At 40.2% G+C, this 16424-nt stretch overlaps 1 protein-coding gene across 1 annotated transcript in view; it reads right to left on the reverse strand.

Moving 5' to 3' along the window:
- Maml2 (mastermind-like transcriptional coactivator 2) overlaps positions 1 to 16424 on the reverse strand; it is a 188975-nt gene that overhangs the window by 84403 nt on the left and 88148 nt on the right. The window lies entirely within an intron of this gene.

Here is a 16424-nt window from a genome sequence, read left to right on the forward strand (position 1 = left end):
TCTACTTATAAAACTCCTGTTTGCAATCTTTTTGGTCACATGAGCAATCCAGTGGACATTTGCAAAATGTAATTTTTCTCTCAAAGAAATCCCAAAATAAAGAAAATGATGAAATGTTTACCTCTTTGAGAGTAATGGGGGAAACGGATGTGATCAAAATATGTTATATGCATGTATGAAAATGCCTCATTGAAACAAGATTATTTTGTAAAACTAATAGGCGCTAAATAAATTATATTTTTAAAGAGATCCAATTCTTCAGTCTACCGTTGTTGGAGAGATTAAGGTGGAAGAGATTCATGATCTGTCCACTTCTTGTGTACAATGCAACAGTGGCTTCAAAGCCAGTTAAAGTCATTCAGCTTTGTGACTGCATTTGTGTTCTATAGTTTTATATACATGTTGCATATGGAGGTCCACTATGTGTTGCGAGAGGAATAACAGGAATATTAACCAAATGTGCCAAAACGAAAAGGATTTCAAACAATGTTTGACACTGGAAAAAAGTTAGATTCCTGTGTCTGAGATTGCAGGTTATCTCTCTAAGTGGCTTTCCTAATTGAAGTAGCAAACCCTAGGGAAGAGTCTTCACTTCCTTCCTGTTGTCGGTTATGCCGAGCACACCAAGAGTGCTTAATAAATAATGCTACAAGGAGCACAGGAGGTCATGGAGTGGGTGTACCATATTTTCCTTTTGATTGTTCTCTGAAAAAATGAATTAAATTCAGGGCAGCAAAAGAAGTAGGTAACAAAAAGTCCATGAAAAAAAAAAAAAACACAGAACAAAACACAGAACACAGAACAAAATACAGAACAAAACAGTCCAAGAAATTTGAGTACAACCCCTAATTGCACCCTTGATTGCAAAGTCAATCGTGTATTAGCTTTCAGTTCTGAAGTTTAGAGAGTCCAATTTAGTGCCCACATAGCTAACAGATGGCTTTCCCAGAGAAGATATTGACAATATTTCCTGTTGTCCTTCTGATATAATATTCCTCTGGGTGAAAATGTTCCCCTTTGGTATTGATATTATGCTGCCTGGATAGTAAACATAAAATGAAAGGAAAAAAGATTCTATTGACTGTTTTTATTAGTCAAATTAATAAATCAGACAAGCCGCTAATGTAGCTTTCTGCTGTATCATTAAGATGATCAAAATTCAACCTTTTATTTATTTTTCTTTAAGGAAGCTGTCCTTAATGGTGTTACACAGCTCAGAGAATTATGTATAGCTCATTATTATGTCTGTCTCCTCAGACAGAGCAGGGATTCTCTCTTCTCCATTTTAGTTTCCTCCGAGACCTAACATAAACCCTCAACATTTCATCAATTATTACTCACACATTTAAGTGGCTAAAAAGTGCTAAGGATGGTGCTGGGTGCTAGGGACTGGGTGGTGAAGGCTGCTGGAGAAGACACCTAGTTCTGGAAGGCAGAATGTGGTGAGTGAGCTGAGCTGAGCTAGGGGAAGCTGAGCGGGGGTGGATCTGTCTGACCAGCTTCCTAAAGGAAGTGATGTTTCAGGGGAAACCTGACTGATGACTAGGAGTTCCCCCAAGTTCTTTTTTCTTTGTCTTTTCAGGTTACTGGAAAAGCCAGTGAGTGGGGTTTGTGGCTGGGAACATACTGTTTACTGCGTCATCTGCTGCAGTGGTCAATGTGAAACGTTTCTACTCTTACTAATTGGTGTTCAGATAGCATTTGATGATCATACGCTAATTTGCGGGAGCAACTTGGCCTTGCTATACAGTATCCTCACACTTCCCTAAATCTGAATACTGAAATGAACCTTGGTTGTCTCTGCTTTGTGGGTGCCTTGTTTCTACTTTTAGAATCTGTGAGTTAACACATTCTTCTTTTTCCTTCCTTCGTGCAGTGCCTGAGTGAAAGAGACTCTTAATTTTAAAAGAATTACAACTGAAAATTATTCTAATTCTATTTCTGAGACCTACGATCTTCCCAGTTATTTAAAGTACCATTTTGTCTGAGTCTTAGAGATGTTCAAAGCTTAAAGAAATAAGTGTAAAACCTAGACGTGCACCTCAAAGTAGGCACAAGTAGAAACACCAACCACGGAGAGAGAAACTAGCTTCCCTTTTACTGTGTTTATCGTCTTCTTACCGTGAAGTTTTACACTGATTCCATGTGTGCTATAAGGTGAGGAACAGTGGAGGGCTACTTTCTTTTCATTAATGCATGCATGCATGCATATACACACATCCATGCATATGTAGACACATGCACAGTCCTCTAGAGCTGTCTGCTTAACTTCTCATAGCAACTTCCTTCACTTGGGATGGGATATGGTCCCTGAGGGAAGGCTCGGCATCTGAATTTGGCAGGGAATCCCATTCCCATGGAAGTCAGGGCTGCCCTCACACCCCCAAGGAGTAGCCTGGCGAGGTTCTCACACAGCTGCCTCTGGCTTCCCTGGAGAATGTGTGTATTCAAGGTAGACTGAAGAGGGGTCGCCAACATTCCCCAACTTGTACAGGCCTACAGCCAGCCAGAGACCTCTTCTTACCTCAGAGCATGAGAAAAATGTGGATCTTTAGCATCCGCAAGCTCAACCCTCTTACGAATCTACATAAATGACAGCATTTGGCAGCAGTTTACACATCAAAACTGTCCAAGCGCAGCCTGACCTTTGGGTCTTGGAATTCATGTTGAATTCATATCCACTCAGATTTGAATCCATTTCAAGTGTTCAAAAAATGTTAAATAATTTTACAACAGCAAATTATACTCTCCCATTACTTCTCCCAAACTGAATGCAACATAAAGACAGAAAATGGAGAAATTTGTGGGAATGGCTGATCATCGCATTTGCAAACAGAAATGGCCAGATAGAGTTAAAATTGCCTTGTGAAGTATCTCTACCTGGCAGAAGTGATCAGAAATGCATTTTGGCCCAAATTTTCTTTCTCCCTTGGGATCCCTCTTTTCTAGTTTTTACTACATCTTTCCGATTCTCTGTCTTTTCTTGTAACTTTAAATATGTAGGCACTTTAATTTTGTCATACATGTGGAGCAAAGCCTTATTTTAGGAATTATCTTGGTTGTAAGGGGAATGCTGCCTTTTCACAAGCAAACACTTTTGTGGACTGTATTCACATATGCAAAACACAGCCTTCCCTACAGGTAGGTCCTGCCTCCCTCTGCTGGGTGCTGAGCCTGGCTGCCTTGGTGGTTCTTGGCTGACTGGCACTCTCTTTAAGGTTATAGGAATAAAGACAGAATGGTGGCCCAGAATGTCTTTATTTGAGTAAATGAAATAAACAAATTCGGAAAAGGCAGCAGTGGGCATTCGGGTCACAGCCATGCTACCGATGTCCCTGTGATAAATGACCCCTGGACTGAACAGCCATGCGTTCCTTTTCTGGAACTGTTCTAGATCCAATCTTTTAGCCGCTTCCCTTGGTCTAAAGGCTTCCTTCCATTCTCATGAAGGTGTAGCTGAAAGTGCCACTCTCCCCACTTAGAACCTGGAGCCAGGCAGAGGTGGATAGATGCCCTTCCCTGCTGTGTACACAGCAAAGTGCTCCGTGTGCACTGAGACTCACATTTCTCTCCTGTAATTCTCTATTCCAAAAGAACAGGTTGCACTCTTGGTCCTACCACTGTGCCTGGCTCAATCAATGTACACTGAGCAAATCATGCAGAAACAAGAATGCTCTAGCAATCAGTTAGTACTCTAACATCTCAGTGTCCTTATGAGGTAAACTGACTTGGTACAGATTAGCTTGAGGACTTCATAAGCTTTCTTTAAATTGTTCCCATGGAAAAAATGTACCAGTAGTGCCATATGAAAAATTAAGAGTGAACTTCTGGAGTCCAACACTACTTGCTCCTAATTTCTAGCTGTATGAAAGGACCTCTGCTTCTGAGAGAGACCACAGGGAAACAGCAAGCAAGATACCGCAGGAGGACAGTGCTAAGTTGCACAGAGAACCACCAGCAAGCAAGTTCTTTGGTGTGGTGTGAGGTGCTGTCGGCAGGTCAACAGCTGGTGAGGGGAGCAGTCAGAAGGTCCAGCAGTGCCGGCGTGAGTGATAGGCATCACTGGCGCTTGCTCGGACATTATACCCGCCACTAAGTTACTCATTAAAGCAACAATACAGCCAATTTTATCTTGTTTTCCCCTTTGTTTGAGACAGGATCTTGCTAAGTGGTCCAGGTTAATCTCAAACTCCTGATCCTTATGTCTCAGTCCCCAAAGTACTGGCATTACCGGAGGGCACTTTCACTGGCTCTTCTTTTTTTTTTTTTTTTGTTGGTTACTGGGAATCAAACTCACAACCTTGCACTTGCCAGGCAGGCGCTTGGGCCATTGAGCTATATCCCCAGCTCTCACTGGCTCTTTCCTTAATTTTTAAATTCTTTCTGCTGTTTCTTCTCCTGGTATCTACCATTTTGCCCTGTTTTCTAGAGGCTTATCAGTGCAAACATCCAGGAACAGGAGCCTGGCGTAACTTGCTGGAGCAGCACACAGCCAGGAGTGAGTGTCCTTCTTCTCCTCCGTTATTCCTCACCAGTGGCCCTGGATACATACACTTAAGGCGGGAGCTAAATGTGGCAAATGTCAGTAAATGAAATGACTGACACAGAAACCAAAAACCACCAGGGACAAGGGTGAAACCACTAATGTATTTTCAGTTATAACCAGATCAGATTGAAACTGCCTAATGCCTAAGAAATGGAGTGATAAAGAACTAAACTCTTGGGAAATAAATTTGTTCCAGAATTTCGTGGAAAATACAGTCACAAAACTTGATGTACATAGGACTACACAAATGATGTTGCATTAAACAGAGCTAAATTTTATGCAAACACACACACACACACACACACACACAGCATACTAAGCCTAAAAAGCAGGTATGTGACAGTTTATTATGGCTTATATTTAGATGTCCTCCCAAAGCCTCAGGCAGTCATGGGTGGGGCTTTTGGAGGTGGTTGAATCTAGTGTATGTGATGCTGAGATCAAGGATGTGATGCTGGAATTGACTTGTGCCATTATAGGATGAAGGGTGTGAGTGCTACCCACCTAGGGCGGGTAACCTGAACAAGCGACAGAAAGAGGGCTGCTGTGGTCATCATTTATAGCTTGTCACTTACTGCTTGCTGCCATGCTGCCTTTTGCCTTCTGCCTGTCATGTTTCTCCTCTGGGATGCCCCTCTGCCATGCCACCCTGCCTTGGAGCCAGCCAACTGTGAACTGAAACCTCTACAAACCGTGAGCCAAATAAACCCTTCCTACCTTAAATTTAGGGTGTCAGGTATTTTGTCTCAGCAATGAGAAAAGTAACTAAAACACTGCTCATTAAAGACAAGACTGAGAAAACTTGAGGGCAAGGCGGGTGCATATGTGCCTTTGGCTGACACGTGTGGAGAATGACTACACTCATACAGACAGGGACCTTGACTCCCGATCTGCCAACTGCTAGCTGTGTGACCTTGAACAAATTAGCAAGCCACCCTGTTCTTAAATTCCTCATCTCTAAAGAGAAGACAGTTACTCCTATTTTGTAGGACTGCCATTTGGCACATAGTAGGTGCTCAGGGAATCAATGTTTCTGCTTCACCCCTTTCCACATGCTTTGTAGTACCAAACATACTGTTAGCACATTATGTTAAATGAATAATTTTCTTTTTGATGATTTTAGTGTTTCTTACTTCTTATCACTTTAGATGGGCTAGGATTTCTTCTATGGATTTTTTATTATTGTTGCTGTTTTTGGTTTGGGGTTTTTTGGACAGTGCTGAGGGTCAAACCCAGGGCCTTCTACATACTAGGTAAGTGCTCTACCAGTGAGCTACTCTCCCAGCTCTTGGAAGGTTTTAACACTTTCTATTTCACACACTTTTGGTCAGGAAGCTACGAGCAGATACCGCTGACCAAAATGAGAGAGTAAATAAACAAGCAGAGAAACACAAAGGGTCCAGAAATAGAGTCCCATGAAGGAAATGAACGGAGAGGATTGGAAGGACAGTGGCAGGAAGTGGTAGGGTGACAGCTGTGTCAGCAGCATAGCTGACAACACAGAACCGTTGCTAGGGACAGAGGGATCCCAGGGTAGTGGATCCAGGAAAAGAAATAGAGTGAATAGATGATCCATAGGAATCACAGCACTTAACATCTTTTGAGTGACGTTTCACAGCACTATTAAACGAAACAGAAGACATAGCTAGAGATTCAAAGAGATTTCACAAATGGAAACAAAAACCCCTTAACTCCTGGATAGAAATTATAATTACAGTAGATTGGTTATCTCAGTAATAAATATTATTTATCTGTTCATCGATTCTGAAAACACTTATAAGGTTGAATTTTTAATCTAACCATATGGTGGCAAAGGTAGTGAAGAAGAAAGGGGTGAAGATGGAACTAAAATCTTCATGTGCTTTGACAAGACATAATAGATATGGCCTGAAAAGAATAAAGCAAAAGGTAACAGGTATGAACGCATTGAGAAATATGGTGGCAGATGCCACAGAAGCAACTAAAAAGTGATGAAAGTGAATTTCTTCAGAGTCTAAGAAGAGTAAAGGAAAAAGGACCAGGGAACAGCTTTTGCACTTAGCACTATTTGTGTTTACAAATTATGTGCATGTGTTACTTTGATAAAAGTAAAAATTAAAGTGAGAGCAATAATTTCATTCTAGAATCATAAAACTCAGATTTATAGAATACAGTTGTAACAAAGAAAGTAAGCAAGACCCAGTGACTAGTGGTAAAATGCTGAGCAACAAGGCTGGGTTCAGATTTCATGCGCATGTTGCTCATTCCCAAGCTGCCCCCACACAGAACACCTCGTTTATTACATTTCTTACAGCAGCCGGCACGGTTTGCTGCACACAGGCAATGCCTCAATATTGCCCAGTGATAAATCACTACACCAACTGCAAAAGTTTTTTATGATGATTTTGTTAAGCTCGAATTGGACAGAAGGTGACGTTTACAGGTTTACTCTTATATAAAGAGACGGAGAAGTAAAACTATAGCGTATTGAAAGGTTTTGGAAAGCTCCCCCCTGAAATCTGATTCTGAGGCATACACTCCTAGCAGGTCTAATCTACTTTACACAACGCACAGGTTCATCGGAAACTCATCCCAGACAACTGATACTTGCATTTTAATGGGCATTTAAATTATGTATTCTTATAAGGTCCTATAAGGTCAGGAAACCCCGTTCTTGTGTTAAGTGGGAGATGCCTCAGGGAAACCTTGAAAAAGGTAAAGGGTAGGAAGGAAGTGGTCTTGCTAAGGCAGTGAAAATTGTTGGAATAGATCTTCAGAAAATTATATTTAAAACCACCTTACCTCAGCTTTCCAGAGAAAAAGCCTATCCTGAATTACACTCTAACGCTTTGGTCTCAGATTTTATAATTCAAGTTAATAACAAAAATATCAAAGTAAACAGTGTCGTGGTGTCTTTGCAAAATTTCCAGTAAAAAAGATGTCCATTATGTTACCTAATCCCTTCAGTGACAAATGCACTTTGGAGCTCATTTCCAGGAAAACAGTTTGCTGCCGCTGATGATCTTGTACACTTTTATATTTAAAACAAAACAAAGTAAAATGAAACATCTATATCCCACAGAGTTTCTTTTACCTTAGTTGCCTAGCTACTCAGAGGTAAAGGGAGGTTCAGTTTTGGTACTCATCCATTGCAGGTGTCTACTAGCATATGACTTATACTGTTTTATTGGAGAGCTATTATTTTGCAAAGAGATACAAGTTAATATCCACAAACTGCCTACAAAGTGCAGGCCTTGTATTTGTAGAATGCTTCATGGATTATTTCATGGAAAATTTCAACAGTGCTACAAAATAGGTGTTGTCCTTTTCATTTTACAGATGATACAGCCTCAGGGAATTTAAGTAACTCAGTCAATTAATATATGGCCATTAAGATGGTCATAACATTTTTGGAAGTAACTAATGTATAATGTTCTCAAAAATACTCTTTTTATATTAAGACAGATATGAGAAGTTATTCAGTATTATGAAGCGTATTCATGAATCACTTCATTTTCTTTTATTTTAAGACCACACAGCCTCTAACACATACATGTGCATGCATGCACACGTACACACACACACATACCATAATAACTTTTTCCCCTTCTTTTTTTCTTTCCCTCTTTGCCCATAGGTGGACACTTTCAGATACTGTTAGCCCTTGGATGTAAGAAAATGAACTACCTGTAGATCATGGTCTCAAGGAGCAGAAGTCTATTGAGGGATAAGGGCTTAACTACAATTTAAGATAGAAAACAATGACTGTGATAAGAAATACAAAATGTTGTGTGGGTTCAGTGGCAGGAAAGAGAAACTCCCTGGACCCAATTTGCTAGGAGTTCACAGTTCAACTGACCAAACAGCGTCCTATAAAAATGATAATACAGTATGATGTAAACAGTACTAAAATGTTTCAGTGTGCTGAGAGCTAAAGGAGAAGAGACTGCCTGTTTCCCAGCTCAAGGAGAGGGAAATATAGCACATGGTCACTCAGGGAAAGGGCTGGGAGCTGGAGGGCTGGGATTACAAGATACGTGCAGAACTGTCTAAGATGATGCACAGGGTGCCACAGTTGGAAGGGGTCAAGCAGTGGCTGGGAAAAGGCATCTCTGAGAGTTGGTGCCATGAGGTACAATGCCAAGCACTCACTGGATCTTGTGTAAAGTCGCAATTCTAGAGAGGAGATCTCACAAGAGCAACAGAAATAACTGGAACTTTAGTCATTTGCCTTAGATTTAAGGAACATAGAGAAAGACAGAGTTTTGTATGCATAATGTAGCTGGAAAGAAGGAGGTGGAAGCGAATATTACAGTAATCTGCACAAGGAGTTGGAAAAGAGATGTGGATAATCAGATAATCATGCAGTGGTAGCAGCAAGAAAGCCTGGGAAAGAAGAGAGAAATGATGTCGACTGCCGAGTTTATGAGCCTGGACCAAAACAGGATCCAAGTAGGGTAGACAGTTGATGGAAAATTCTTTTTGAAGGGTGCTCAAGACTTACATGCTTGGACAGAGAAAATGAAGAGAATAAATATGTCACAGAAAGCAATTGATGAAAGGAATCTTCTGGAACAAGAGCTGAAGTTCAGTGTTGTTCTTAGAGAAGTAGGCTGACAGGAGCCATCTGGGGCCACTGCAGCTGTGCATGAAAATCTCTGAAATGTTTTTGGCATATAGATGTTTTGAAAGTCTTTTTGATCCTTACTTGATCCCATCTACAGGGCTGTCTGTACTGCAATGATGGAATTGCTCTAAAGTACAAACCTATTCAGTAGTATTCAACATGGTTGAATTAAGCAACTACTTCATACTACATATAAGTTCTACCTATGTTTAAAAACAACCCATATACATTTTCTATGATTTTTCTGTTGACATCAAGACAGTAGAAAATAATCACTTAGACTATCTCTAATAAAATTCTCCTAATTAACTCTTACAGATATCATTCCTCAGGATGTAAATTGGTTCAGCCTCCATCAAAAGTGCCACTTTAGTATCCTTACTCACAGGTTGAGTGACAGGTGAGAGGGCATTCTCTGGTTTCCAGTTCTAACATCAGAACTGGAAGGACTAGGCTTGTAGAGCCATAGGCACATGGTGTTTTCTTGGTATGTGGCAAGATGGAGATGCTAGGTCCTATTCCTACCTTTTTGAGGAAAAAGGGTAATGTGTTGGTGTCCTTAAGTCTCTAGAATGGGAGAAAGAATGATGGATTAATGGCATAATCCATTACACTCAAAGTACTTGAATGTTTTGGGGTCTCAAAAACATAGTAGATGGGCTGGGGATTGGAATACAGCGACGAACAAGACAGACACAATCCCTGCCTTCGTGGGACTTGCAGTGTGATTAAGGAGGACACATTCAAACCAGGATATGTGACCAGTGATACATACTGAAGAGAGGAAGAAGAGTTAGGTATCAGAGCAAATATGATGAGAATTAATCCAGATTTCAAGGTTAAGAAAACTTTCTGGAGGAAATGATGTCTTAGATAAAGAAACCGTGGGGTCTGATTAGTAAAACAGCAGAAAGACATTCTAGTTAAAAGAAACAGAACATTTAAAGACTTCAGGGTGAAAGGAAGCACAGCAGTTTTCAAGAGTTGGAGGATATTTATTACAGAGGTAGCCAAGAACAGAATGTGTGTGCATTGGGGAAGAATAGATAGAATAGATAGAAAAGGAAGGTTGGGAATGAAAGATATAAATCAAGAGAGTTTGGCAAGAGCCAGATCATTCAGGGCTTCGTTAGCTATATAAGGAGCAAGAATTTATCCTGAAAAAATGAAGACCATGTAAAGGTTTCAAACAGCTGAATAACACGGCCAAGTTTCTATTGTACAGCGTTCACCTTGTTGCATATTGGCAAGACTGGAAGGATGCAGGCTAGTAAGAAAGCACCTGAAATGAGAAAGTGATGGCAAGAGGCTGTTCTGGATATATTTTGCCCATGAACACATCCACCCAGCATTCATTCATCTGGACAGGAGGACAGGCCTGCCTTCTCATCAGCCTCATGGCTTCTGCAGCCTGGACCCTCTTCCAGGAAACATTGCTTCACCTTTATTGCCATAACAATTTCAGTAGCTATGTGTTCCTATCCCTTTTAAGGCTTACCATAGAACAGGTCTGTTATGGTTTATGTCTGTGTGTCCCCTCAAAGCCTCCTGCGGCCCTGGGGCAGGCTATTACAGTTTGAATATAGGTGTGAGAGCTGTACCCACCCAGGAGTGGATAGTTTGCATATGTAAGGGAGAGGAAAAGAGTGCTTGGGGCATTCCTCCCTGATTCTGCCCTGGTGTGTGGCTTGCTGCTTTGCTGTGCTGCCGCCCTGAGATGCAGCTCTCTGCAATGTGGCACTCTGCCTTATAATCCTGCCAAGTACGGATTAAAACTTCCGTGCACTGTAAGCGAAATAAACCTTTCCTTCCTTAATTTTGGGCATCAGGTATTTTGTCCCAGCAGTGAGAAAAAAGTAACCAAGACAAGGTCTCAAAACGGTCAGGGAAGAGAGACTAGCTCAGAACCAGTCTGAGAGAAAGGATGAAAGAGCACGGCCAAGGGGAGCAGAATGGGACAAAGATTGAAACAGAGTAGAGATGTGAGCCAGAGACCAGGAGGAGTGGCACACATGGCTGTGCTCACCCCACACACCTGCTTCCAAGAAGGAAGGCCCAAAACCCCTATGAAGTTCATGCTTTCGGAAGGTGGAGCTGAGCTTAAGCCTCTGCAAAAAGTGAATTGGAAAATGCTTATGATTCAGGGTGGAGGGAATCAGCTGAAGAAAGAGAAGTAAAGAGGCCAGTGCCTCATTCTCTTCATCCTTGGAGACCTTGAAAACTTGATTTTGCAGGATGCAGTTGAAAACAGTCACTGGCTTCCCCCTATGATGATCAACTCAGTTTATTGCTTGGAGAATACAGCACCACTTTACTGCTCAGATTCATAGCATCAAATGCAAATATTCAGCCTGAGTTCTCTAATTAGTATCCAGAGAACTCTATGTGTGTGTGCATGCATGCATGTGTGTGTCTGCTTGCATGGGAGTCTGGTCTCCCTTGCTTGAAACACAATGTAGAAGAGTAAGATGATTCACTCATATTTACCTCTTTAACTGCAGTACGCCTAACACTTGTACAGTCTTTTGTTTCAAACCTAGAACTCCTCATAGGAAACACCTTTTGAACCTCAAGTCTTGGTGCCTGACATTAATTAACCATTACGGTGCAAATTTACTGACTAAACAGGTTTTTGCTTCCTTTGGATTTCACTAAAAGAAACTACTGCCCCCTCTATGAAACTGATAACCACTGACAACTGGTTAGAAAATGTAAAACTAATTAGGACAGTGCAAAGGGGATTGTTTGAGCCACCTACATTAATGCACATTACAGTTAAATATCTGTCGGATTTTCCATTAACCCTCTTGCATTTGCATCTCCAGGATCAAATCTATTTCTTAACCTTCCATCCTTTCCTCTCCTAGTTGGAAACTTGGTATTCAACAGGCTAAATTTCCAACTGATGCTTTAAATGCATAGCTCTTATTGATGGATGAGACAAACAGACAAAGACTTTGCAAGGAGAATGAAAGAAGACATTTTCCTAACTGTGGATTTGAGCTCTGTGAATTTTGATTCCAAGGCTAACGTGTTCCTCTTGTTATTGTGTTTATTTCTCTGTTGAAGAATACAGAAGTTAGCTGTTGCTTTATGATAATGCACTCCAGTGTGCTGAGCTATTTACACACTAGAACAAAATAAGATAGAAAAAAATGGAATATACAGAAAATTGAGTTCTATTCTATTAAAAGCTAAAATAGCATGTTTAAACTTAAACGTGTTGTCTTACAGGAAATGCCCCTGTGATTTTTGCTTACCTACTACATAGGATGGATTGTTAAGGGTTAAGAAATGTAGCATGCATATCCTATGGGAATCTAAGTAGGACAGATACCTCCTTCAGATAGAAGGCTTACTGAAGGGAGGGACCATACCTTCCTCATCGTTTTCAATAAATTGGTCTTTCAACCTGTGTCAAGCCTCTAAACCCAAATTTTGACCCCAAGAATGAGGCCAATAGTGATGAACCTCCCATCAAAGGAAATTTAAATGGTGAGGACGCTGGAACGAACATGGGACTGAAACGTAAAGGAAGGTTCATCATGATTGGCCTCGTTCTTGGGTTCTGAATATCCTGAGTGTTTCCGAGCATCTTTAGGACTTTGGCTTGGCTTTGTCTTTGGTTCTTTATCTCCTGATGTCCTCCAACTTGCTTAGAGCTTCTAAACCCAAATTCTGGCCTCAGCATAATTGTGGATCTTTCAGCCACCTACTAACCTCCAGCTAGCATGGCTTGGATGTTATTTTATTGCAAAACATAGAACTCAAGATTATTTTCCCATTAAAAAGGCACTTTTAGCTGATACAAGGTTTCTACTTCCTTTCCGGCACTTTCATTTGAATAGTAGTAAGATTTAGAAGTAGTGCCAGTATATATGAGCTAAAGTGATTCCACTTTAGCATCACTCGGGCCACTTAGAAAACAAATTTCTGAGTGTTCATCTTTAAAATCAGATATATGCAAAATTACCTTAAAGAAGTAGAGAGGAGAACATTGGGAAGCTTGCTTAATTTATACCAAGGGTTAACGTGGAGTAGTAAAGATAAGTTTGCCTAGGTGGAGAGAGCCGGGGAGGTTCGTGACTGAAGAGCTTAGCTTTAAACTAAGGAGGAAATGTACAAATTTATGTTTCAGTCATAACAAACTGTTCATTCTCTGGCTGCTTTCCCTCCCAGAAGTTTTAGACAGGGGAGAAATCTAAACCAAATATAGAGCACTTGAGTTGCATGGATCTAATGTTAGAAAAATTTTATACTTTAAATGACTAATTATATAGCTCTGAAACAGATCACATTTTGGTTCAGAGGTAAGAACTTTTGGACTGAACCCTCATAAGCTCTAGTTAGCTAATATTCTCTCACACTTTAACTAGTGTTTGGAGACTTGAATCAGAATTTCATGTGTTGTATCCCTTTCTTGTCCTCTCTCATAGCCCTCAAGTCAGGAAGAGAAGAAAATCATAGTCAGAAGGTCTCTATTTACTGAACTCCAAAATACTAGTGAGACAAGAGTCTACTATGGACACTTTATGAAACATCAGATAACATTTGTTCTCCTAATCAAAGCACGAAACAATAAAGACATATCCAGTGATCTGATTATGCTGCATCCATTCCTCAGGCATCGTTCCCATCACAGAGGACAGAAGTGGGTGCACAGGAAAGGGAGAGGGCCCCAGGAAGCCCTCAAATTCAGCTTCTGCCTGAGCATGTGGATCTACTGGGTTCAGAGCTCTGAAAGAGAAGTTCACCTTTGCACTTCTACTCAGTACACTGCAAGTAACTGATTAACCAATTCCATCTACCATTTTGCAGCAGAGAGCAAAGACTTCTACCATGTCCAAGGCTAAAGTTCTCCAATCAGCAAATCCCATAATACGTCTTCCTATGTTTGCCACAAAATGAATATGAGAAACAGAAAAAAAAAATACTTGACTAGCATTTTTATTTAAGATACTTTGATAAATTTAAAAGTTGTCTAATCTCCAATCCCTTCTCTCACCCATGATTTTGGTCATGAGTAACAGATATTTACCTATTCTTGTATGAGAACACACACTTTATACTTTGATTGCAGCATTAAAACTACTCTAGATTGAGAAGACTTAACATTATGTTTAATGGAAACATAAGAACTAGAAAAATCTTAAGATATATATACATCAAATGAAATTGCTTCTCAACACTATCATTGTGAGAGGCAACTCATTTTTGTATTTGCCTCAGAAGAAGTTCATACACCACTCTTAAATTGCAGCCTTGTCATACCATACTTATTCCTTGGTTGTGACCCAAAGCCACATTAACCAGCTTGATTATTTTCAAAAGTCACCCTGACAGGATGAATATTGTTCGGCAATAATCTACCAAACATTCTGTGTGCCCTGGAGACAACCACCAGACAAATTCTGTACCAAATAATAGCGCCGTTATTAGAATGTATACCTCCTCTGAGATGATTTCTTGCAAGGGGGCAGCACTTTCTTTAGTACAGAGCTTTGGTATGTTTGCATAAATCTCAGACACAGGGCTTTGGAGTCAGATCCTAGAGAGTCACTGGCCTAGGAGGGACAATGTTCAGTTCATAAAGCTGGATGAATTAGTGGCCATTGCCAGCTTGTGCAGAAGAAGCCTTTAGCTTGAAATGCTAATACCATTTCTACTACTTTCTAAAGGCTTTCTTGAAGAGATGGAAAATTTCCTGGCATCATACGCATTATATGTGCTTGGAAATACAAAAAATGATCCCAGACATTGAGAATTGATGTTGATTTTGCTATCAGCACACACTGTGTGCTTGGATCCTGGAAGCTTGGGCAGGGACTAAGAGGGCGGGAGAATGTATAGAGAGTGCTGATACCAACAGTGTCAGGAAACAGGACAGAGGCTATTGGAGGTGGCAGGGAGGCTCTCCAAAAAGAGCTGATGGGACACCAAAAATGTGTATTTTCTGTTGTGAACTCTGTATTTTTGTTAGCTCCATAATATGTATTATCAAGAAGATCAAATATCACATAAATTTCTTTTTAAAATTACTTTCTAATATCTCTGAAGGTTAGAGAATTAAGATGTTTTATGCCTAAAAGTCTTAATTTTCTATACGATTATGTTAATAGGGCTCAATATTAGAAGAAAAAAAATTTTCAGAGTCCTCACAAAGATCTACAATGGTTATTCATTTCCCAATAAGTCCTACTTGTAAACTATATATAATAATGGCTGAAAACATAGCCTTTAAAGTAGACCATCTGAATCCTGGCTCTGCTATTTCTTATCTGTGTGACCTTGGGAAACTTACTGAACCTGTGCTTCACTTCCCCTACTTGTAAAATGGGGATAATGGTAATACCCTCATATGGGTGAAATGGGATACCACAAGGGAGAAATCATGCCAGACAAAGAGTAAGTACTAAAAGATGCTGGCTTATTGCTATTCCATTAGTTATAATTTCCATTTTGATGGTCAGAACTCTGGGCCTGAGAGGATAACTGGTGACATACTTATAACACTGCTTCACAATGAAAAAAATCAGGGACAGGTCTCTCTTATTTCCTCCATATTGTTTACGTTCAAATTTATTTCAAAAATGTAGCTTATGTTAAGCCAGTTCCTCCCCTACATATGAATAGTGGCTGCTTAAACATAATTTGAATATATTGCTCTTTACAAGATGATCACAATAATAATCATCTTATTCTAGACTCTGTATGGGGAATGATCTCATCTTATGGTCAGTACAACCCCAGTAGATATTACTATCACCTCATAGGTGAGGAAACAGGCTGAGAGAGGTTCAGAATTCCTTGAGGTTGCACAGTGAGGACAGTCAGAGTAAGCATCTGAACCCACTGCTACCTAAATCAAAATGCCTACTTACAGTATTAGAAAGTAGTTCCACAATTTGTTTTTAGATGATCCCTAAATTACCTGTTTACAGAATAATTATGAAAGGATTATGCCATATATATGTACATAGCATAGAATATTAGTCTTCAAGTCTATTCCCTCTAATGTACAATTAAAACATGCACATGCAGATGTACAATTCTAAGTGAATAAGAGTGGAAGGCTTTACTTGCTACACAGTTTTTGAATCTTTCTTATATCTAGTGTTCTCTTAGCCCACATCTAGGACAAATGTTAGCTTGGACACAGTCTGTGGCGCTTGTGGTACTTGTTCCATATAGAGTCATGGCAAGATCAACTATGATAGGTTGGGTATTGATACATTACAGCTGGTTGGTGCAGTGTGGGACAGTCATTTAATC

This window comes from Chinchilla lanigera, unplaced genomic scaffold (genome assembly GCF_000276665.1).
Source record: "Chinchilla lanigera isolate Chin_1 unplaced genomic scaffold, ChiLan1.0 scaffold00011, whole genome shotgun sequence".
Classification (NCBI taxonomy): domain Eukaryota; kingdom Metazoa; phylum Chordata; class Mammalia; order Rodentia; family Chinchillidae; genus Chinchilla; species Chinchilla lanigera.